Source organism: Heloderma suspectum, chromosome 6, assembly GCF_057233095.1.
Source record: "Heloderma suspectum isolate Gila_16-S chromosome 6, 16-S_ref, whole genome shotgun sequence".
NCBI classification, from domain to species: Eukaryota; Metazoa; Chordata; class Lepidosauria; order Squamata; family Helodermatidae; genus Heloderma; species Heloderma suspectum.
The window spans coordinates 93,521,754-93,543,171 of record NC_139463.1 but is presented as its reverse complement, the minus strand read 5'-3'; the positions used below and the strand labels follow the sequence as shown (position 1 = coordinate 93,543,171).

The 21,418-nt window shown below is 45.6% G+C and overlaps 1 pseudogene; it reads left to right on the top strand.

Annotated features, from left to right (window-relative positions):
- The first annotated feature begins 7,032 nt into the window (after positions 1-7,032).
- LOC146341864 (vomeronasal type-2 receptor 26-like) lies at positions 7,033-20,760 on the top strand (annotated as a pseudogene).
- Positions 20,761-21,418: the final 658 nt, after the last annotated feature.

Genomic DNA, 21,418 nt, shown 5'->3' with positions numbered 1-21,418 from the left:
TTATTTTCATTTATTTATCCATTTCTATACTGCCCAATAGCCAAAGCTCTCTGGCCAGTTCACAACAATTAAAGCAGTAAAATATAAGATAGTAAAATATGATTTAAAATTTAAAAGTGTAAAACTCCAGTATAAAAATAATAACCAAAGAGAACCTAGCCACAATACAAAGACTTAAAATACCATAGCAGATTTAAAACAAAAACTGAAAAACTAAAATGTCTGGGGAAATTTACAAAACAAAACAAGGTATTGACCTTGCACTTGCTGGGGGCTCCCACAGAAGGATGGCTGTAGCTGATCTTAGGGTCCAGACAGGTGTATATAGGAGGAGAGGATCCTTCAGATAACCTGGCCCCAAGCTGTTAAGGGCTTTGAATGTTAATACCAGCACTTTGAATCGGGCCCGGAAATGGACTGGCAGCCAGTGCAGATGGAAAAGTACTGACATAATATGTTCACGTTGGCCAGTCCCTGTTAACAATCTTGCTGCCCTCTTTTGGACCAGCTGAAGTTCCCAGACTGTTTTCAAAGGCAGCCCCACATATAATGCATTGCAGTAATCCAGGTGAGAGGTTTTCAGAGCATGGATAACTGTAGCTAGGCTATCTCCATCCAGATAAGGACATAGTTGGTATATCAGCCTAAGCTGATAAAAGCTGTTTTGTGCTACCAAGTGTACCTGTGCCTCAAGTGGCAATGCTGGATTCGAGGGCACCCCCAACCTATGACCCTGATCCTTTAGGGGGAGTGCAACCCCCTCCAGAACACGTTGAACATCACTTCGTTGTGAAAGGCATATATGGCTTATTTTCAAACATGAACAGGTCTGGCTCAAACCTGTCTCAAATTTATTCCTGATCTGGAAGGTTAATCTCCTGTATTCAGAAGGAGATTAGGGGGCAGGGGAAGAGATGTGGAAAGTCTGCATTTAGTGTACTGACTCATTGGCAGTTAAGGTTTTGTTGAACCCAAGGTTATGGGACAAAAAACTCTGTACAGGCTCAGAAGCAAGCCTTATAGAATCATAAAATCATAGGTTGGAAAGGGCCTACAAGACCATCGAGAACACCCCCCTGCTCAATGCAGGAAGTTTGATTCCCAGGCAGTCGCCCATCCAAGTAACTAACCAGGGCTGACCCTGCTTAGCTTCCGAGATTATTCTTTAACATTATTTTCACCTTATGTTCCATAAACTGTCCTCTCTATTTCTCATTCTAAAAATAATTACTATGTAAAATATAAATCTCTCAACCAAGCTATAAACATTTCTGACATTAAAACTGGTTTTGGTTATTGATGCATTTTCTATAAAAGAAAACTCATTTTCCTTAATGATAATCTCTACTTTTTCTGTACTTCGTAGCAAAGTATTTTCAATTTCAGTGTACTTTCTTTATGCATCTTTTCTTCCAGTGTAGTGACTAAGAATTACCAGCATATCCTGGCCTTGGAATTTGCCATAAAAGAGATGAATGAAAACCCACAGCTCTTACCCAATATCACTTTGGGTTTCTACATCTATGACAGCTATTTCACTGCAAAGTGGGCCTAATATGCTGCAATACAACTTACATCAAAATCAGAGAAATTTGTCCCCAGCTACAAATGTGGCATGCAGAATACCCTGACAGCTGTAATTGGGGGACTAGACTCTCAAACCTCCCTTCATGTGTCAATTATCTTGGATATCTACAAGATTCCACAGGTGGGATGTGTGTGTGTGTAATACAGTAAGTTAACACTTTAACAAAGTTAACACCTTTTTTTTTTCTTTCCAAATGGGGTTCTGTAGTTTAGAGACAGAGATGGAATAAATAGGTAGACATTCCTGTGAGATTCAGACCCAATTGTTTATGGTTCCTGACTGAGGAGATCCCCGCCATAAAAAAACCTGGTTCATGGGTGTAGCCATGGATCTGAGAAAGGAGAGCATCTCTTGCATACACATGAACTATGAGTCTCAGTTTTGTCACACACATTTTCAAATGTGTGCAGGGTTTCATTCTCCTTAGTCAACATATGGTTCATTATGGAGAACCAACTTATAAATTACTGGGACCATTTTTGGAACCATTTTAACATGTCCATGTCCCATGCTATTCTAGGAAAGTCGATATGAAAACAAACGAACAAAAACAACAACAATGACATTTGCAAATAGGATACAGAGTTTGATGCATGGGACAGCAAAAGGTCTCAAGAGTTTGCACAAGTTGTATCCTGATGAATGGGGTAGGGGCTAGTGGGAATATGGAAGACATCTGCACAACCCCATATGGGGCCAGTATACAACAAAGGACCACATGGAACACAAGTAAAAACAGGCCTAAATTGAGCTGTATGTGCACATAGTAATTTCTGTGGGAATACAAGATTTACATGGCCAAATAGAAATTGAAGAATGGATCCAGCAACTACTGAACTTGTGATGAAAAATATTACAGTGCTTCAGTATTAAGAGAAAGGGGTGGTGAGTGATCATGTCTACATTTTCACCACCATTGTCACCAGCTGCTGGTCCTCCTCCTCCTCCTTATCATCATCATTGCTATCACCTCATTGCTCCCCAGGAAGAGAGACAGTGAGAAACCAGGTGGTGGCACCTACTTCCCCTTCTACTCACCACCACTGCTGTCTGGGCCGGAGCAAGATGCAGATGAACAAGCAGGATGCAAAGGTGAAGAGGAGGGACAGTTGCCATTAACGGCCTTGGTTGCCTTGGTGGATGATATGATGCTCCTTCCTTGTTCTCCTCAACCTCTCAGTGGCTTTTGATACCGTCAACCGATACCGGGATCCTCCTGGACCACCTGGAGGGGTGGGGCATTGGAGACACCATATTGTGGTTGTTCCGGTCCTTCCTCTCCAGCAGGTACCAGAGGGTAGCACCGGGAGAGGAGGTTTTGGACCCATGGCCGCTCACTTGTGGGGTGCCACAGGGTTCCATCCTATCCCTGATGCTAATTAATACCTATGTGAAGCTGCTGGGGGCTATCATCAGGAGGTTTGGGGTGCGGTGTCATCAATATGCAGATGACACAGAGCTCTACCTAGGGTGGTGGAGAATTCTGCCATGGACTCCAATGAGCCCATAGCCCATGGCGGAATGGACCATTCTCCCCTGCCACCCCAAGAACTTTGTCCCGGACGGACCCTACCTGGCACCAGTTGGATCCAGGTCCGTCTGCTGAGTCCTTGCGTCCGCTGCTGGTGTGCAGATATAATAGCGTCCAGTGTAGCAGACACCATTTGCGTCCCTGGTCTTTTCGTGATAGGCTACATAAATATTTACATAGCCTATCACAGCAAAGAGCAGGGATACAAATAGCATTCGCTATGCCATTTGCATCCCTGCTCTTTGCCGTGATAGGCTATGTAAATATTTATGTAGCCTATCCTGAAAGGACCAGTGATGCAAATGGCATCCGCTACGCTGGACTCCATTTGCTTCTGCACACTGGCAGGGCAGCGGATGGAAGTCCTGCTGTGGATGGGCCCGGCTGGTGGCTCTGAGGACTTGCCATGGAGTGGAGTTGGCCAGGGAGGATTCTGGGGTGAGGAACAGATTGCCTCCCTACCCTGCGGACCCCCCAGGTGGATCGGTGAGTGGGGTTCATACAACCCTAGCTCTACCTCTCATTTAAATCTTCACCAAGGTTGGCCGTAGAATCCCTGTCCAAAAGTCTGGAGATGGTGAGTGGCTGGATGGGGAGGAATAAGGTGAAGCTGAACCCTGACAAGACCAAGGTACTTTTGGTGGGAGACCAGAGGAGGTTGGGAGATGTTGACCTTGTGTTGAATGGGATATAGCTACCCTTGAAAGACTAGGTCTGCAGCCTGGGGGTCATTTTGGACTCCCAGCTGTCCATGGAGGCTCAGGTGTCAGCTGTGAGCCGGACAGTGCTGTACCAACTCCATCTGATACGGCGGATGTGCCCCTACCTTCCCAACTATCTGCTCCCATTGGTAGTACATGCCCTGGTCACCTCTTGTCTAGACTACTGTAATGTGCTCTATGTAGAGTTACCCTTGAAAATGGTTCAGAAGATGCAGGTGGTACAGAACGCAGCGGCTCACCTGATTAAAGGCAGCCACCGGCATGATCACATCACTCCGGTGCTGAAGGAGTTGCACTGGTTACCAGTTGTTTTCCGGGCCAAATTCAAGGTGTTGGTTTTGACCTTTAAAATCCTATATGGTTCCGGCCCAGCCTATCTTAAGGAACGCCTCCAGCAACACCAGGCAGGCCGCTGAACAAGATCAGCCTTGGATGGCCTTCTCTCTGTCCCATCAGCCAGGACAGCTAGGCTGGTGGGGATGAGGGGGAGGGCCTTCTCTGTGGTGGCCCCCACTCTATGGAGCTCCCTCCCTAGGGTACTCCACCATGCACCCTCTTTAATGAGCTTCCACCACACATTAAAAATGCGGTTGTTCAGGCAGGCATTTGGGGTGGGTTAGGGTATTTTTAGAAATATGATGTTTTAAAGTAGAATTTTACTGTTTTAAAACTGTTTATATTGCTGTACATCACCCAGAGTGGCCGGGTGACTGGCCAGATGGGTGATTAAGAAATTCAAGAAAGAAAGAAATTCAAGAAAGAAAGAAAGAAAGAAAGAAAGAAAGAAAGAAAGAAAGAAAGAAAGAAAGAAAGCAAGCCCGCCTGCCACTGGTATGTGGGCCCTCAGAATGTGCCCAACTCTTGTCATTGGCCCTGGATTCAAAGAAGGCTTAATGCAAGACTAAAGTACACACAAACATGATTGGAAAACACAATATGAAGTCTCGATTGGACCCCAGTAATTAAATGAGAAATTCTATTTCCTTTTAATTTGTATAAAATGGTATCATGTGTATGGTCACATACCTATGATAGCCCTGGATGTGTCTTTAATTGTGGCTGACTGTTCAAAGTTGTTTTTAGTTATATGTTGTTAATGTATATTGTCTGTGTGCTTTTATGTAAATGGATTTTAACTTTTTATATTGTATTTTATTGTTTGCACTTCTGTAAGTTGCCCGGAGAGCTTCAGCTATGGGGCAGTATAGACATGATGATGGTGGTGGTGGTGATAATAATAGGTCAGTCATGCAGATATTACATATTCCATTAAATGTAGTGAGAGATGGATAATCGCCATTGTCTCCAGACAGAAATTTCATTGATCAACCAAATGAAAAATAAGTCATTGAAGACTTACTGTCATATTGAATGCAAGTGTCTGCAGTCATTTGGGAGTAAATCCTACTGGAGTCAGTGGGATTTACTTATGAGTAAGCAAGGTCTGTGTTGTGTAACTTGACCATCAGCATAGTATTACTACTACTACTACTACTACTACTACTATTATTTAAAGGGAAAAATACAGTGTTCAAACTGTTAATGAACCACTCCATCCCCTAATGGAACACACACAAACATTTATGCTTTCTTGCACATTTGTGCAGGGGAACATTATAATCTATAAAACATTTGCAGATTTACTTAATGTGTGCATAGTGTTGATATCTCTTCAGCTTGGGATTTACTTGTAAGTAAACATGCTTAGCAGAAATATGGCTGTGGCTGTGACTGATAGTACTTTCCCTGAAATGTTGTTAGAAAGCTAGCATTTTTTAACAATAGGAAAAGATATAAGGTGCTGATCAGTGGCATCCAGTTATGCCTCTTATATTATTAATAGGTAGATATATTTTTCTTCCACCCCCATCCCCCTAAACATAACAAGGCACAAGGCTATTAACATCCTCTAGTTCAAGTATATTTCTGCTCCAGTGATGAATGAGAAAACCCCAGGTCTCTCAATGAATGAAATGTAGGAATGTGTAATCTAGAAAAACACAATGACACCATCCCATGACCCATTCTATTACTGTCATTGCAGTTAAAGTGTTCACTGCACTTTCACAAGAGGAAAGTGACTCTGCATAAGAAATTGCATTTCAAGAAGGTCTCTTGCATGAATACATTTTCTACAAGAGGAGTTCCCCTCTTACACCAAATTGGTGGTGATTTGTGGAGGTGTGCAGAATAGAAGCGAAGGGAGAAAAGGCTGGTGGGGAGCAGTCGAACAACTGTGGCATCATCGCCTTCCCAAATATAGTACAGTGGGGGGAAAACCCTAGCTGTGCAAGCAGAGGCTGAATCCCCTCTGGGGGAGAAGTCTTTCAGGAGTGGACTGCTGAGCCAGTCAGCACTTTGATGGAGGTGGGGCCAAAGAGGCGGACCCACTGGAAGTGAGATCTCTCTTTGTTCTCACCCCAGTTCAATTAGAGGCCCCTAAAAGCAGGGCTCCCATGTGGATCCAGGATTGCAGGTGCCTCACTTAAACATTAACTGAAAACACAGTGTGAACTCTGGATTGGGATCTTGTTGATAAAGAACAGGATTCTTTGCTATAAGTGGTCCCTAATGCAGTTCTCCTTTCTCCCTTGATCTTGCTGAACTACCACCTCCCACTCTTATCTTAGTCTCAACATTAAATCTGTAGTATGGGAGCAAAAAAATAATAATGTATTTGAAGTACATTGAACACTTGAAACTGTAATAGAAATATTTTCATTGTTATTCTCTTCCCAACCAATTTCTTCATATCTCTCTTTAGCTCATATATGGCTGTGCTCCGGTGATGAATGATAAAATCCCAGGGCTACCTTTCTACCAGATGGCCCCTAATGAAGCCCACCAATATGCAGGGATTCTCTCTTTGCTTCTGCATTTCAGGTGGATGTGGATTGGGGTCCTAACCATGAATGATGACAATGGAGAAAGATTGTACAAACAGTGCTGTCAGGATTTTATGAGCATGGCATCTGTTTTGCCTTCATAGAAAGAATCCGTGAAATGACATCTGTCACTCACACTAATGACATACTGATATCGGGGGAAAAATGCATGATAAAATGATGGATAGCCAAGCCAATGTATTGGTGGCTTATGGAGAATCATATACCATGTTTTATCTGAGATGGCTGGTATATCTATCAGCAGTTGTGCCTGGGACAACTACGCCAAAATGTAAGGTGTGGATAATGACAGCCCAGATAGAGCTCATTTCAATGGCCTTCCAAAGATTCTGGGATATAGACATGTTCCATGGCACTATTGCCTTCACAATTCATTCCAATTATCTACCAGAATTTCAACAGTTTGTTGAGACCAGAAACCCTTCCAGCAACAAAGAAGATGGTTTCATTGGTGACTTCTGGCAACAGGCATTTGGCTGCATATTCCTAAGTTCAGTTGCTGGTGAAGTAGATGGAGATGTTTGCACAGGGGAGGAAAAGCTGGAAAACCTTCCTGGATCTTTTTTTGAAATGAGAATGACTAGCCACAGCTACAGCATCTACAATGCTGCCTCTGCCGTGGCCCATGCTTTACATGCCATGTACTCATCCCGATCCAATCACAGAGAAAGAATAAATGGAAGGGGAGTGAAGTTTCAGAAACATCAGTTCTGGCAGGTTATGGACAGAACATTCTCATATGTGAAAGCATCAAACTTAACAACCAGTTAAACAATTTAAAACAATTTCACCATGTACTGAAGGGCTTCCTTGGGAAACATCTGGTAGAAAGGAAAAGACACACTTCCCAATCTATTTCAGTCAACATTCCCAGATTGCCCCCAGCTATGTTAGCCTTATCCACGTGTTTGTCTGAATGCATTAGGGTTTAAACTGGGAGAGCGGGTAGAGCTGTGCATGTGGATGATTGGGAGGAGAGAGAAAGTGTAACTCCACCTCCCATAGTCCCCCCCCATCACCTTTCTGATGCTGTATTTATACTTAAAAAGAAGCTCTCTGGGGGCAAATGTGAGATTTGACTTTGGTCAGGACTGTGGCAGAGAGAGGAGTTAAATTCCCCCTCTCCCTCCAGAGTTCTGGGGAGCATGTTACTTCTCTTAGCTTATTTCCATGAGAAAATTGTGCATCTTAATTGCATTCACACCATTAATAATGGTTTGGATCCAGGCTTAGTCTTGCTTAGAGTAGTCCCAATGAAGTCAATGAGTGTTAAGTTACTCATGACTAACTTAAATTTCATTAATTCCATTGGGTCTACTCTAAATATGATAGAGCCATTATTTCCAGTTTTCTGCTAAGTGTGCATGTACACGTAGACACCTCTATACTGTGTGGATAACCAAAGTCACGGAGTACCCTCTCTATATAAGGGGCCATTATTTATATGTTTCGGTGTGGGGGCTTATTTTAAATAAGAGTACTGAAATAGACCCCCAGAATGATTTAAAGTTCAATTGACACACCAAAAGGAATTGAAAGTAGACTAAAAATATGAGAAGAGTCATTATAAATCATTCAAGCATGTCTGAGTTCTGAGCAATGAATATATAATTAATCTAGAGTGTATATTTCTATAATGCAGTCCAAAATATGCAGCACAGTGTTGTTGAAGTGCAGACTTTTAGTAAACATTTGCCTTTGCCTTTTCAACCCAGCTCCATCACTTTCTGAGAGGAATCTCATTTAACAACAGTGCTGGGGACTATATTTCCTTTGACCAGAATGGGGAGTTAGTAGCTGGATTTGATGTGATCATCATTTCTCCAAACCAGTCTTTTCATAGAGTGAAAGTTGGGAGGGTGGATCCCCAGACTCCTCCAGATCAAGCGTTCACCATCAATGAGGATGCCATAACATGGCACAGCTGGTTTAACCAGGTAAGATACAGCTGTTGGCAGCTTAGAAAATATTCCAGGTTTGAGTGAACACTAATTCTCAACCCTGATGTGCAAAGTTGATTTCAGCACTCTCTGTAACAGCCTTCCCCAACCTGGTGCCCTCCAGATGTGTTGGACTACAATTCCCAGTACATCTGGAAGGCACCAGGTTGGGGAAGGCTGCTCTATAATCTCAACACATTTTACTGCAATGATATGGATGCTACTGTCCTGTAATTTTATTACACACTGTAATGTGAAGCCTATGTCACTTCTCACCCAATTGTCACTCTCTTTTAACAGTCAGGTGACAAAAAATAAAAAATAAAAATGGAAGCATTGTCCTACCATTTCAGACATTACCTTGGTGGCAAAGGATGAATCCTTTGGCTAGAACTACACTAGTGGTTTTGTCAGCATTGAAGTTAGAGATGCTGGAGAAATTTGTGATGATTAAAATGAGCTCAGATTTCTAAGAATCCACTCTGCAGAATCCTCTGCAGAGCGACCCCTCAGGCTGTGCAGAGTCCATGGACTTTCAGATGATTTTTTTTTTTACTTTCCTGAAATTTACACATATAAATCTGCCGAAAAATACGTACGTTTCTGCTGAGGAAACGTTGAATGGAATGGGGGACAATACTCTAAATGTTACGTACTGAGGAAAATTAGGTAAATACTTATGTAATTACTATTGTAAATATTTACATAATTATTTCTGTATTTTTCCAAATGACAGAAAAAAATAATTGCATCTGTCTGTGGGCGGATGATGGAATGAAAGGCACCTGACAATCCGCGAAACACAGACAGAGCAGATTTTACACAGTCTGTACATCCCTAATTGAAGTGCACTGATAGCTGTTGGGTCACATTACACACTGCATACACCACTTTTCTAGCATTATTTCCTGCGTTTTATTCCCTATTATCCAAAATACCTCAAGAGATGTCATTGGTGTGCCACAAAGTATAAATGCACAAGAGGGATATAGTGTTACCATGATGGGATCGTATTGGTATGATACAAGGTATAGATACGTCCCTTTGTCTCTTTTGCCTGTTTTGAAATATATCCAATATCTCCAGCAGCTTAGGATTGTAAACTCAACAGTGTCAAGGTTTTTATTCTCCTCTTTCCTTAATGTACTAGGCACAGCCTCTTTCACTGTGTAATGACTATTGTCATCCTGGCTATAGCAAGAAAATGAAGGAGGGGGAACAATTTTGCTGCTATGATTGCATCTCATGCCCAGAAGGGAAGATTTCAAGCAAGAAGGGTAAGAAATACACTGTTCAGATTGATCATGCAGTTCACCTGTAATACAGTGTAACTGTTGCGAGCGGAGATGGGTCAAAGAAGAGTCAGACAACAAGGCTTGGACTGAAATTTGGGCCACGTTCATTGAAAATATCTGCAAAGAGATATGTAGGAAGGTCACCTGACTGTGCCAGTGACTAGCTGGCACTTCATGGGCGAAAACACACCCAGCCTGAAGGGTGGTGTTGATCTCGCCACCCTTCCGGACTGCCCCTTCTGGGGGAGGTAGACCCTCCCCTGTCATCCCCTCCTGGTGCTGCCCAAACACCTGGGTGAGTGAGGAGGGTTGGTCTCCCAGGCAACCCTTATCTCCCCGCCGAGCCACACAACCCGTTCGGGGGGCCTCAGGCATCACCTGTCACCATCAGGTGCCTCTGCCAGAACACCATCCCTAATCTCTCTCTGCTTTTGCCCATCCTAGCCACCAACTGAAAAGTGACCTATGAGAGATTGGACCATATTTGCCTACTGGATGCATCCCACCCCAATAATAGTGTGAAGTAGGCAAAAAGACACACAGTAAAAGGCCAACTGAACTGTGAGCCAAAAATTCCTACATGGCTCCCAAAAGGGCAACTGGTATAAACCCACACTGCTTAAGGGGGGGCAGGAGGGAGCCCCGAGAGAGCTAGGTTGGGAGGAGCGCAGAGCTTAAGAGGGCTCTGCCAGCCCTTCCCCTGCCTGGTGGTGCCATGGCGGGGGGTACCCAATAGGCACCCAGCCATGTCTTCTCACCCCACCCACCCACAATGCCCCCCCCTTTGCCAGACAAGCTGGAGCCAGGATTAGGGCATTTCTGTGAGGTAGGACAAACTGCAAGGCACCCTCTTCTCTATATTCTTCAGAGGAAGAGCCACCACCAGTCAAGGGTATTTTTTATTGTCCTTTTGTCTGCCCATGTCAGGGTGGAAACTGAGCCAATGAGAGCCCCAGAGCAGTTCTGATTCTGAGGAGGATCAGCAATCCGTGGGAGAGGAGCTCACTCATCTCTCACAGGCACAGCAGCTGTCAGAGATTCCTCCTGCCAGCATTCCTGAGATAGATCGTGACCCTGGCAATGGGAGAGCGCTGGAGGGGGGCTTGTTGGATGCTCGGCGCCGACGCAGGGAACGACGAAAGATGGAGGGAGGAGAAAGGAGGTGTAGCGCTCATTTGGCACGCAAGCAACGGTCACGTCCCAAGGACCCAAGGGAAAGAGGGAGGATCTCATAAGTTCAGGGTCTTCCCGTGATTCTCCTTCAAACAGGGACCAACTGCCTTACCTGGAGCTTAGGCTACTCTGCTATCTTTCCTCAGGGCTGTTCTTTGCTTAGTTGCTGCTGATTAGCATCTGAAAGAGTCATTAAGTTGTAAAAGGATTAAAGCCTTGAAAAGAATCCTTTTGTCTGTGTCTTGAGTTGGCTATTGGAATAGACTGTAAGAGGCAGCTAGGGCGTATCCTGACAGTCCATGTAAGAAGGCAGTCTTATGGCTTTTGTATGTGGAGAAGGATAGTCCCCTTTTACAGAGCTTCCTTTAAACACCTTAGCAACCAAGTCAGTTGCTTTCAAACTAAAATGAAACAGCAAACTAAGGGTGCCATCCTATGGGGACTGAGAACAGAAGTGGTTCTGCCAGCATTGGGGGGGGGGGATGTGCAATTCCACTTTAGCACTAAAGCGTTATAGCACTTTAGCAATTTTGAGAACACTAAAGGCAACTAGGCCATCAATGGCTATGGGGGGAAATGTGCAATTGACGGTTTGTGGGTGCGTTGGGTGCTTCCCAACTAGGGGAGGCTGCCTATGAACTTTTGTCCCAATCCTGCAACCTCCAAGGTATTATAGCTGCCACCCCCTTCTTGGTGCACCCGGGATTTTCCCTCCTCTGGGGTAATTGCACAGGGGTTTGAGGGTGCATCAGGTGCCTCCTGAGTGTGTGTGAAGCGTGGTCCCAATCTTGCAAACCTCCAGGCTGCAACTCCCTTTTGGTGCACACTGGGGTTTTGCTCCTTGTAACCCCTGCTGTGATGTAATGAATGGGTGAAAGAGTGACACCACTTGGGCAGGAGGACTGCAGTGGGACAAAGGGCAGGGGGGTGGGTCAGATTTTTAAATGTATTTTATCGCTGTAAGCTGCCTTGGAATGGCTTCTGCCCTGAAAGGTGGCCAAGAAATATTATAAATAAATAAATAAATAAATAAATAAGGCACAGTAGCTTAATAAGCGATGCACAGTAGCTTATTAGCCCGCTTGTGTAGGGGGCACGGTGGGACTATTTCAAAAATAAGCAATGGTGGCTGGACTCGATGGTCTTATAGGCCCCTCCTAGGCCCCTTCCAACCCTGCTATTCTATGATTCTATGATGAAACAAAATAGGAGACAGCCTGAGTGCAGGTAGAGAAAAACTCCTGGTGGATGCAATAAAAGTCTGGTGTGTGCCTATGGCTAGGTATACTCAAAGGCAGTGAGAGGGGCAAGAAAAAAAAATCACTGCCTCTATTCAATTTTCCACAGGCTGCTGGCCCAGCAGAGCTTTTTTAGGGTTGTCCGGGGCCTATTACATTCTGGCCTTAAGGACACCATGGACCCATCTGAGGCCTGCTGTAATGCACTGGCTAGGCACTTCCAAGATAAAATATCCTCTTGGATTTAGACTCCAGTTTTACTGCTGCTGAATCAGGTGTGGTGTCCAGAGCACAGCTAGGGATGGTGGAGAATTCCACCACGGATTTCAGTGAGGCCGAATGCACTGGCATTCGGCCCCCCAAAACCCATGGCAGAACGGCCTCCCTCCCTCCCCCCCTGTGGAATCTCCCCCAGGACGAATCTTACCTGGGGCGGATGTTCCGGAGGCAGCAGCTCCGGCGGCAGGGGTGGAAGGGGTGGCAGCGGCAGCTGGTCTCTTGGCTGGCTGCTGCGGACTCAAATGGCAGCCACCACACCATTTACGTAGCTGCCTTTGCCGTAATAGGCTATGTAAATAGTTACGTAGCCTATCACGGCAAGCAAAAAACCAACCAAACAAAAAAAACCGTGTACGCAAATGGCGGCAGCTACGGCGGCTGCCATTTGCGTTCCTTTTTTTTTTTTTCAGTTTTAGCCTATGTAAATATTTACATAAGCTATTACTGTGAAAAAAAGGGGAACGCAAATAGCATAGTGGGCGCCATTTGCATTCCTTTATATTCGCTGTAATAGCCTACATAAATATTTACGTAGGATAAAACGGCGAAAAAAAAGAACGCAAATAGCGCCCACTACACTATTTGCATTTCCCTTTTTTTTGTCGTAATTGCCTATGTAAATATTTACGTAGGATAAAACAGTGAAAAAAAAAGAATGCAAATAGCGTCCACTACGCTATTTGCGTTTCCCTTTTTTTCACTGTAATTGCCTATGTAAATATTTACATAGGATAAAATGGCAAAAAATAGGGAATGCAAATGGCGGCCGCCGTAGCGGCCACCATTTGCGTATGCTTTTTGGGGGGGGGCTTGCCATGATAAGCTACATAAATACTTATGTCGCCTATCACAGCAGCCTGGCTGGACGCAAATGACGGCCACTGTAGCGGCTGCCATTTGAGTCCACAGCAGCCCGTCCATGGCCAGAACTCCGGCTGCGGACAGCCCGGGCCGGCTGCTCCACGGAGCTGCCGTGGAGCAGACCCAGCTGGGCAGGATTCCAGGGGGGAGGACCAGATCACCTCCCCCCCATCGAGGATTCCGGGGGGAGGGACGGAGTGCCTCCCCCACCACCGCGAATCACATCTGCGAAACGGTAAGTGACTTTAATACATCCCTAAGCACAGCCTTGTCTAGTTTTCTTGGATGGGTTTCAGCTGGTACAGCTTGAGGGAGTGGACAGGTGCTTGGACAGGTTTGTGCAACCACTTCCATATTTGATCCTTGCCCCTCTTGGCTTATAAAAACTAATAGGGAGGGAACAGCCAGCTGGGTCAGGGAGGTAACTGATGCCTCCTTACAAGAGGGAGTGGTCTTGGGCCACCTCAAGTAGGCGGTGGTGAGATCACTCCTGAAGAAATCCTCCTTAGACTCAGAAAACCCTAATAATTATGGACTGGTTGCAAATATTCCATTCCTGGGCAAGGTTCTTCAGCAGGTGGTTGCAAGACAGCTCCAGACATTCTTTGATGGGACCAATTATCTGGATCCATTTCAGTCAGGGTTCAGGCTGGGTTGTTTTGGCATGGAAACAGCCTTGGTTGCTCTGTATGATGCATGTCTCTCCTATGTCAGGAGAGAGACAGCAGGGAGTGTGACCCTGTTGATTCTCTTTGATCTCTTGGTGGCTTTCGATACCATCAACAATCCTTCTGGGATGACTTTCAGAGTTGTGAGTGGGAGGCACTATATTGCAGTGGTTTCACTTCTACTTGGAAGGTCAGTTTGAGAAGACAGTGACTTTGGAAATCTAGCCGTGATAGGCTACGTTAATCGTTACGTAGCCTATCACTTTTTTTTTTTTTTTAACTTTTTCTTTCGCGGTCGGGGAGACGGGGCGCTTCTCCCCGGCCTGAATTTCGGCCGGGCGATGCGGGGCGCCTCCCCCCCGGCCTGAATTTCGCCTGAACTTTGGGGGGAGAAGTGAAGCACCTCCCCCCCACTGCGAAGCAAGCTTCGAGGACAGGTAAGGGACTTTCGCCCATCCCTAATTTTTGGCCATCTGAATTTACGTAAATATTTACATAGACTATGACGGCGAAAATAAAGAGGAACGCAAATAGTGTAGCGGGCGCTATTTGTGTCCCTTTTTGATTCACCGTTTTAGCCTACGTAAATCTTTACGTAGGCTAAAATGGCAAATCAAAAAGGGACGCAAATAGCTCCCGCTACGCTATTTGCGTTCCCCTTTATTTTCACCGTCATAGTCTATGTAAATATTTACATAGACTAAGACGGCCAAAAATAAGGAATGCAAATGGCGGTGGCCATAGCCGCCGCCATTTGCGTATGCACGTTTTTGATATTTTTTTAAACCTACCCATCCAAGATAGGCCACGTAAAGATTTACGTAGCCTATCATGTCATGTTTTTTATAAAAACCTAGCTACGATAGGCTACGTAAATCTTTACATAGCTTATCACGTCTTTTTTTCTTTTTTTTAAGAAGACTGGAAATGGCGGCGGCGGCAGCCGGTCGGAAGACCAGCCGCTGCAGCTGCCGCTGCTGAAGCCACCACCGCCCGGAATATCCGTCCCAGGTAAGTCTCGTCCCGGGGAGGATCCGCAGGGGGGGGGTGGCAGGCTGTTCCACCATGGAGTTCAGGGGGCTGAATGCACTGGCATTCGGCCTCACCGAGATCTGTGGCGGAATTCTCTGACATCCCTACCTCTTCCTCCCCGTGGAATCCTCTGCAGCCGGATCCTTTGGCTCCGGATCACCAGCGGTATGGCCACCATGCCATATCGCTGGCTGAAGGGGTTTGACTGCAGAAGCAAATGGCATCCAGGATGCTATTTGTGGCCATAAAGGCCTTAGTTTAAGCTAAATGCAGCCATTTACAGCGCTGGTGCTTCAGAGCCAGCTGGTAGCTCTGCGGAATTGCCGTGGAGTGGAGCCATCCAAAGAGGATTCCAGGGGGAGGAACGGATCGCCTCCCCCCCCCACGGGCTGATTCCCCATGGACCGGAAGGTAAGGAATCCGCCCATCCCTAGACCTCCATGCTGTTCAATATCTACACGAAACCATTGAGTGCAGTCATCCAGAGTTTTGGAGTGCACTATCATCGGTATGCTGATGACACGCAACTCTATTTCTTCTTTTCATCTTCTTCAGGGGAGGCTGTGGATGTGCTGAATCAGTGCCTGGCTGCGACAATGGACTGGATGAGGGCTAATATTCTGAAGCTCAGTCCGGAACACTGGGATGCTGTTGGTGGGTAGTTCTGCTGACTGGGTGGAGGGTGTTCGACCTTTTCTGGATGAGGTTGCACTGCTCCTGAAGGAACAGGTCCATAGCTAGGGGTCCTCCTGGAACCATTTTGTCACTTGAGGTTTTGGTAGCCTCAGTGGCACGGACTGCCTTTTACCAACTCTGGTTGGTGGCCCAGCTACTCCCCTACCTGGACAGAGATAATCTGGCTTCAGTTGTCTATGTTTTGGTAACCTCCAATTTAGATTACTGCAATGTACTCTATGTGAGGCTGCCTCTGAAGCTGCAGCTCATGCAAAATGCAGCAGCCAGACTGATAACTGTGTAGAAAGTCTACACATATAAAACTAACTCTGGCCCATTTGCACTGGCTGCCTATATATGCTTCTGAGCTCAATTCAAGGTGCTGGTTTCAACCTATGAAGCCCTACACAGCTTGGGACCACAATACCTGATGGCACGCTTGTCCTGAAATGAACCTACCCATACTCTATGTTCAGCATCTAAGATCCTCCCCCAGGTGCCTCCTCCAAGGGACACTTGGAAGGCAGCAACGAGGGAGCAGGCCTCCCAAGTGGTGGCCCCCATCTGTGGAAAGAGCACTCTGACGAGGTCCTCTTGGAACCAACATTGTTATCTTTTCAGTACCAGGTTAAAACCTGTCTCTTTTCCCAGGCATTTGGCAGCACATGATGAGTTTTAATCACTCCTGGATATGTCTTTAGTTATGGCTGACTGTTCAAAGTTGCTTTTAGTTATATGTTGTTTGTTTGTGTAAATTGTCTATATGCTTTTATGTAAATGGCTTTTAAACTTTGTATATTGTATTTTAATGTTTTAACTTCTGTACACTGCCCAGAGAGCTTCAGCTATGGGGTGGTGGTGGTGGTATAGAAATGTAAAATATTAGTAAATAATAATGGGTCAACTCAAAGGAGGATTCCTCTAGCAATACAGTAAGGCTCAAATGCTTCATAACGTAATACAGGACCAGGGTGACATGGGGCATCTTTGCTGGTCACAGGCACTCCATTTTCCCCATCTGGATTTAGGTCTGAAAGACCAAGGAAATGTGTGGATGTAAGGAGTTTAAGTTGTAAACAATTTGTGTGGTCTACCAGTGGTAGAGTACATTCAGGGGCAATTGTGTTTATTGTGTGGGCCATCTCCCCATTACAGATTTGGGCAAATAGCTTTGACAGGGCCACCAGACATGCAGACATGAAGATCACCATAGTCCCATCTGGAAAAAACAAAAACAATTAAAATCCAGAGTGTGCCATGCCCCACTCTGATATCAGGGGAGCAGATATCAGCTCAGAGACTCTCACTGTTGTCATAGAAACCATAAAATCCAGAGTCACTCCTGACAGAGAGTTGCAATGAACTTCATAACACTATATGCTGCTTGAGGTTTGGGGTTTTCTACCAAGCCCCTTGTGAGAGAAAATGCCATTAGCTCACTCTGCCTGTAGCAAGGCAAGGAGACAGGAACTCTGGGAGAAAAAGACAGGAAGGGAATATTCATGAAACCACATGCATAACCGGACAGAACCAGAATAGCAGGAATTGTCTATCACACTGGCAAAGAAGACCTCTTGTTTTCCTATATGGCATATGTGAACCAATCTAAAATTGCTATGCAAATTGTCATGCCTCTGTAGTGTTCTGTATCCAATCAGTGTTAGCCATGACGGTGCCTTGTTCATTCAATGTATAGAAGCTTTGTTTTGAATGTGCTTGAGGAGAACCTCCCTACAAGATTCTTGTTGGAATCTCAGCATATGTATGCTAATTTTCTTTATTCTTTTCTACTTTTTTTTTTAATAAAAGCAGTGAATGCTCAGAATGCTGTGAAAATGTCTTCGACACCCTAAATCCCCTAGAAGAAAATAACATAGGGATGGCAGAGAATTCTGCCACAGATTTCAGTAGGGATGTCAGAGAATTCCATCACGGATCTCTGTGAGGCCGAATGCCAGTGTATTCGGCCTCCCGAACTCCAAGGCGGAATGAAGCCCCCACCCCCCCAACCCACGAAAGGCACGTGGGACGGAGCCCCCAACCCCCAAAGGCACACAAAAGAGAGAACTTACCTGCTGCCGTCCATGTTGATTTGTGAATGGCGGCCGCCCTGCGGGCACGATTCGGTTCTTCATCATAGCCATGATAAGCCACGTAAATACTTACGTAAATACTTACGTAAATACTTATGATTCTGCAGTGCAGAATCCCCATGGAGCGGACCCTCCATGGCGTTCCCTTATTTTCGCCGTAGTCTACGTAAATCTTTACGTAGTCTAGACGTACCAAAATAAGGAACGCAAATGGCGGCGCCCATGGGCCGCCGCCATTTGCGTACGCACTTCTTTTTTTTTTCCAAAGTCACCCGTGATAGGCTACATGATGATTAACGTAGCCTATCATGGCTGACTTTGGAAATCTAGCCGTGATAGGCTACGTTAATTGTTACGTAGCCTATCACGTTTTTTTTCCCCCACTTTTTCTTTCACGGCCGGGGAGACGGGGCGCTTCTCCCCGGCCTGAATTTCGGCCGGGTGAGGTGGGGCGCCTCCCCCCCGGCCTGAATTTAGGCGAGGCAGGGAGCCTCCCCCCCTCACCTGAACTTCGGGGGGAGAAGCCAAGCGCGTCCCCCCCACCGCGAAGCAAGCTGCGGGACAAGGTAAGTCCCTTTCGTACATCCCTAGTGCTATTTGCATTCCTTTTTTTTCATCGCATAAGCCTACGTAAATATTTACGTAGGATAAAATGGCGGGAAAAAAAAAGAACACAAGTAGCGCCCACTATGCTATTTGCGGTTCCCTTATTTCACCATAATTGCCTACATAAATATTTATGTAGGATAAAACAGAGAAAAATAAGGAACGCAAATGGTGGCCGCCGTAGCCGCCGCCATTTGTGTTTGCGGGTTTATTTTTTTGCTTGCCGTGATAGGCTACGTAAGTATTTACATAGACTAGGGATGTATGAATCCCTTACCTGGCTCTGCGCAGGGGCATCCACGGTGGGGGGGAGGCGCTCCGTCCCTCCCCCCGGAATCCTGCCCGGCCGGCTCCGCTCCACAGCCAAGCTGCGGAGCCACTGGCCGGCTCCAGCTTCCCGCAGCCGGACATCCGGCCACTGGGCACCCTGCAAGGATGCAAATGGTGGCTGTTGTAGCCACCACCATTTGCATCCCTGTATTGAGCCTTGATAGGCTACATAAATATTTACGTAGCCTATCGCGGCAGAGGGAAAAACCCCAGCGTACACAAATGGCGGTAGCTGCCGCCATTTGCGTACGCTGGGTTTCCCCCCCCCGCCATGATAGGCTACATAAATACTTACGTAGCTTATCACAGCCTCCGCAGGGACGCAAATGGCATCCCTGCGTTAGCCATGATGGGCTACGTAAGTAGCCCATCACGGCTATTGATAGGAGGAAGCGAATGGCGGCTGCAGGACGGCCGCCATTAGCAAAGCAGAAAAGGTGAGATTCGTACATCCCTAAAACACCCCACACACCATTTTAACCAAAGAAGAAGTGTTTCAGGGCAGCAAGGGAGCCTGCACAACACCGGTCACCCTCCCCACTTCCCAAATGGAAGCCTTTTTTTTTCCAATTGTAGAAGGAGTAGGGAAGGGGTATGCATTTGAAACATTTGAATAAAATGCTCAAGGGGGAGTGGGGGACACCCTCAAAATTATTCAGGTGTTCTATAGGAACGCTACAAATGGCAACTGCATTTAATATGTGTGTATGAGGTATATGTATAATAATAATGATAGCTAATTATTCAAAGGCAATACTCAGTATCTAATGATGGATAATCATGGCACCACCATCTGATGCCACATTTAATAGGAGGAAATGTTACCTCTGTGAAAGGAACACTTACACTATGTTGGTGAGATTTGTGACATGCTTGTGAGTTATTAAGACCACATCATTTTTTTTTCTTTGTCTTTTTCAGACATGCCTGACTGTTATAACTGCAGAGATGAATACTATCCAAATCAAAACCACGATTTGTGTATTCCCAGGGTTATCACCTTCTTGTCTTACAAAGAACCTTTGGGGATCAGTTTAGCCTTTTTTGCTTTTTTCTTTACTTTGATTACAGGTTTGGTGCTAGAAACATTTATTAGGCACCACAACACTCCCATAGTCATAGCCAGTAATCGAAACCTCACCTACACACTCCTCATCTCCCTTCTGTTCTGCTTCCTTTGCATGTTGCTATTCATCGGCCGTCCTCAGAAGGTGACATGTCTCCTCTAACAAACTGCTTTTGGCATCATCTTCTCAGTGGCCATTGCTTGTGTGCTGGCAAAAACCATCACTGTGGTTCTGGCTTTCATGGCCACCAAACCGGGATCTGGGATGCGGAAGTGGGTAGGGAAGGGACTGGCCAACTCCATAGTTCTTTTCTGCTCCCTTGTTCAAGCAGGAATCTGTACTGTGTGGCTGGCTACCTCTCCCCTTTTTCCAGATGTTGACTTCCACTCAGTGACAGAAGAAATTATACTGCAGTGTAATGAGGGGTCCGTATTGATGTTTTACTGTGTCCTGGGCTACATGGGCTTTCTGGCAATGGTGAGTTTCACAGTGGCTTTCCTTGCCAGGAAGTTACCTGACAGTTTCAATGAAGCCAAGTTCATCACTTTCAGCATGTTGGTCTTTTGCGGTGTTTGGTTATCCTTTGTTCCATCCCACCTGAGCACCAAAGGAAAACACATGGTGGCTGTGGAAGTTTTCTCTATCTTAGCCTCCTGTGCTGGACTGCTGGGTTGCATTTTCTCTCCCAAATATTACATTATTGTGTTCAGGCCTGAGATAAAGAATAAGGAAAAGCTAATAAGGAGAAAATGTTGACCAATGTTAGTGTCTGTGACTTTTGGTATAGTTGGCAACTGAGATCTGTTGGTATGCATTAGTTTTTTGAGATTTTCCCTTCCAGCAGCCATTCTGATTTGTGTATAATTTTTCTCCAATGTTCCCAAACACTCCCAAAGTTAGCCATTTATTAGGAAGATTGGATAATATTTGTTGAAATCAGAACTATTATGCTTCACCAGCCCACTATCCCTTCCTGTGGTTTCCTTTCATAAAGACCCCTTGAAATCCCATACAATCTTTTGTCAGTTTAGATGACTTCAGAATTCTTCTCTAGTGGTATCTGCTGGAACTCTTTGAGAAGCTGTGGTGCTCATGTTATTGTCCACACCGGATGAGAGACACAAAACCTATTATCAATTAATCTGTTTTTAGAATGAACCTTATCTATTAGGGCTGTGCACCACTTCAGCCCAAATCCTGAACTCTGAGTTGACTCAGGGTGCCTTGGGCCTCTTCGGGCCACTTCTCAGTCGAGATGGAGGGAGCATGAAGTGTTCTGAGGTGGATCAGGTTTGATGTGCTTCAGAGGGATCCGGAGGCCCAGCTTCCACACCACCACCACTGCTGCTACCCAGGCCCAGCTCCTTACCTGGTCCTTTGGATGTGCACCAGGCAGCCATCTTTTCCCAGAGAA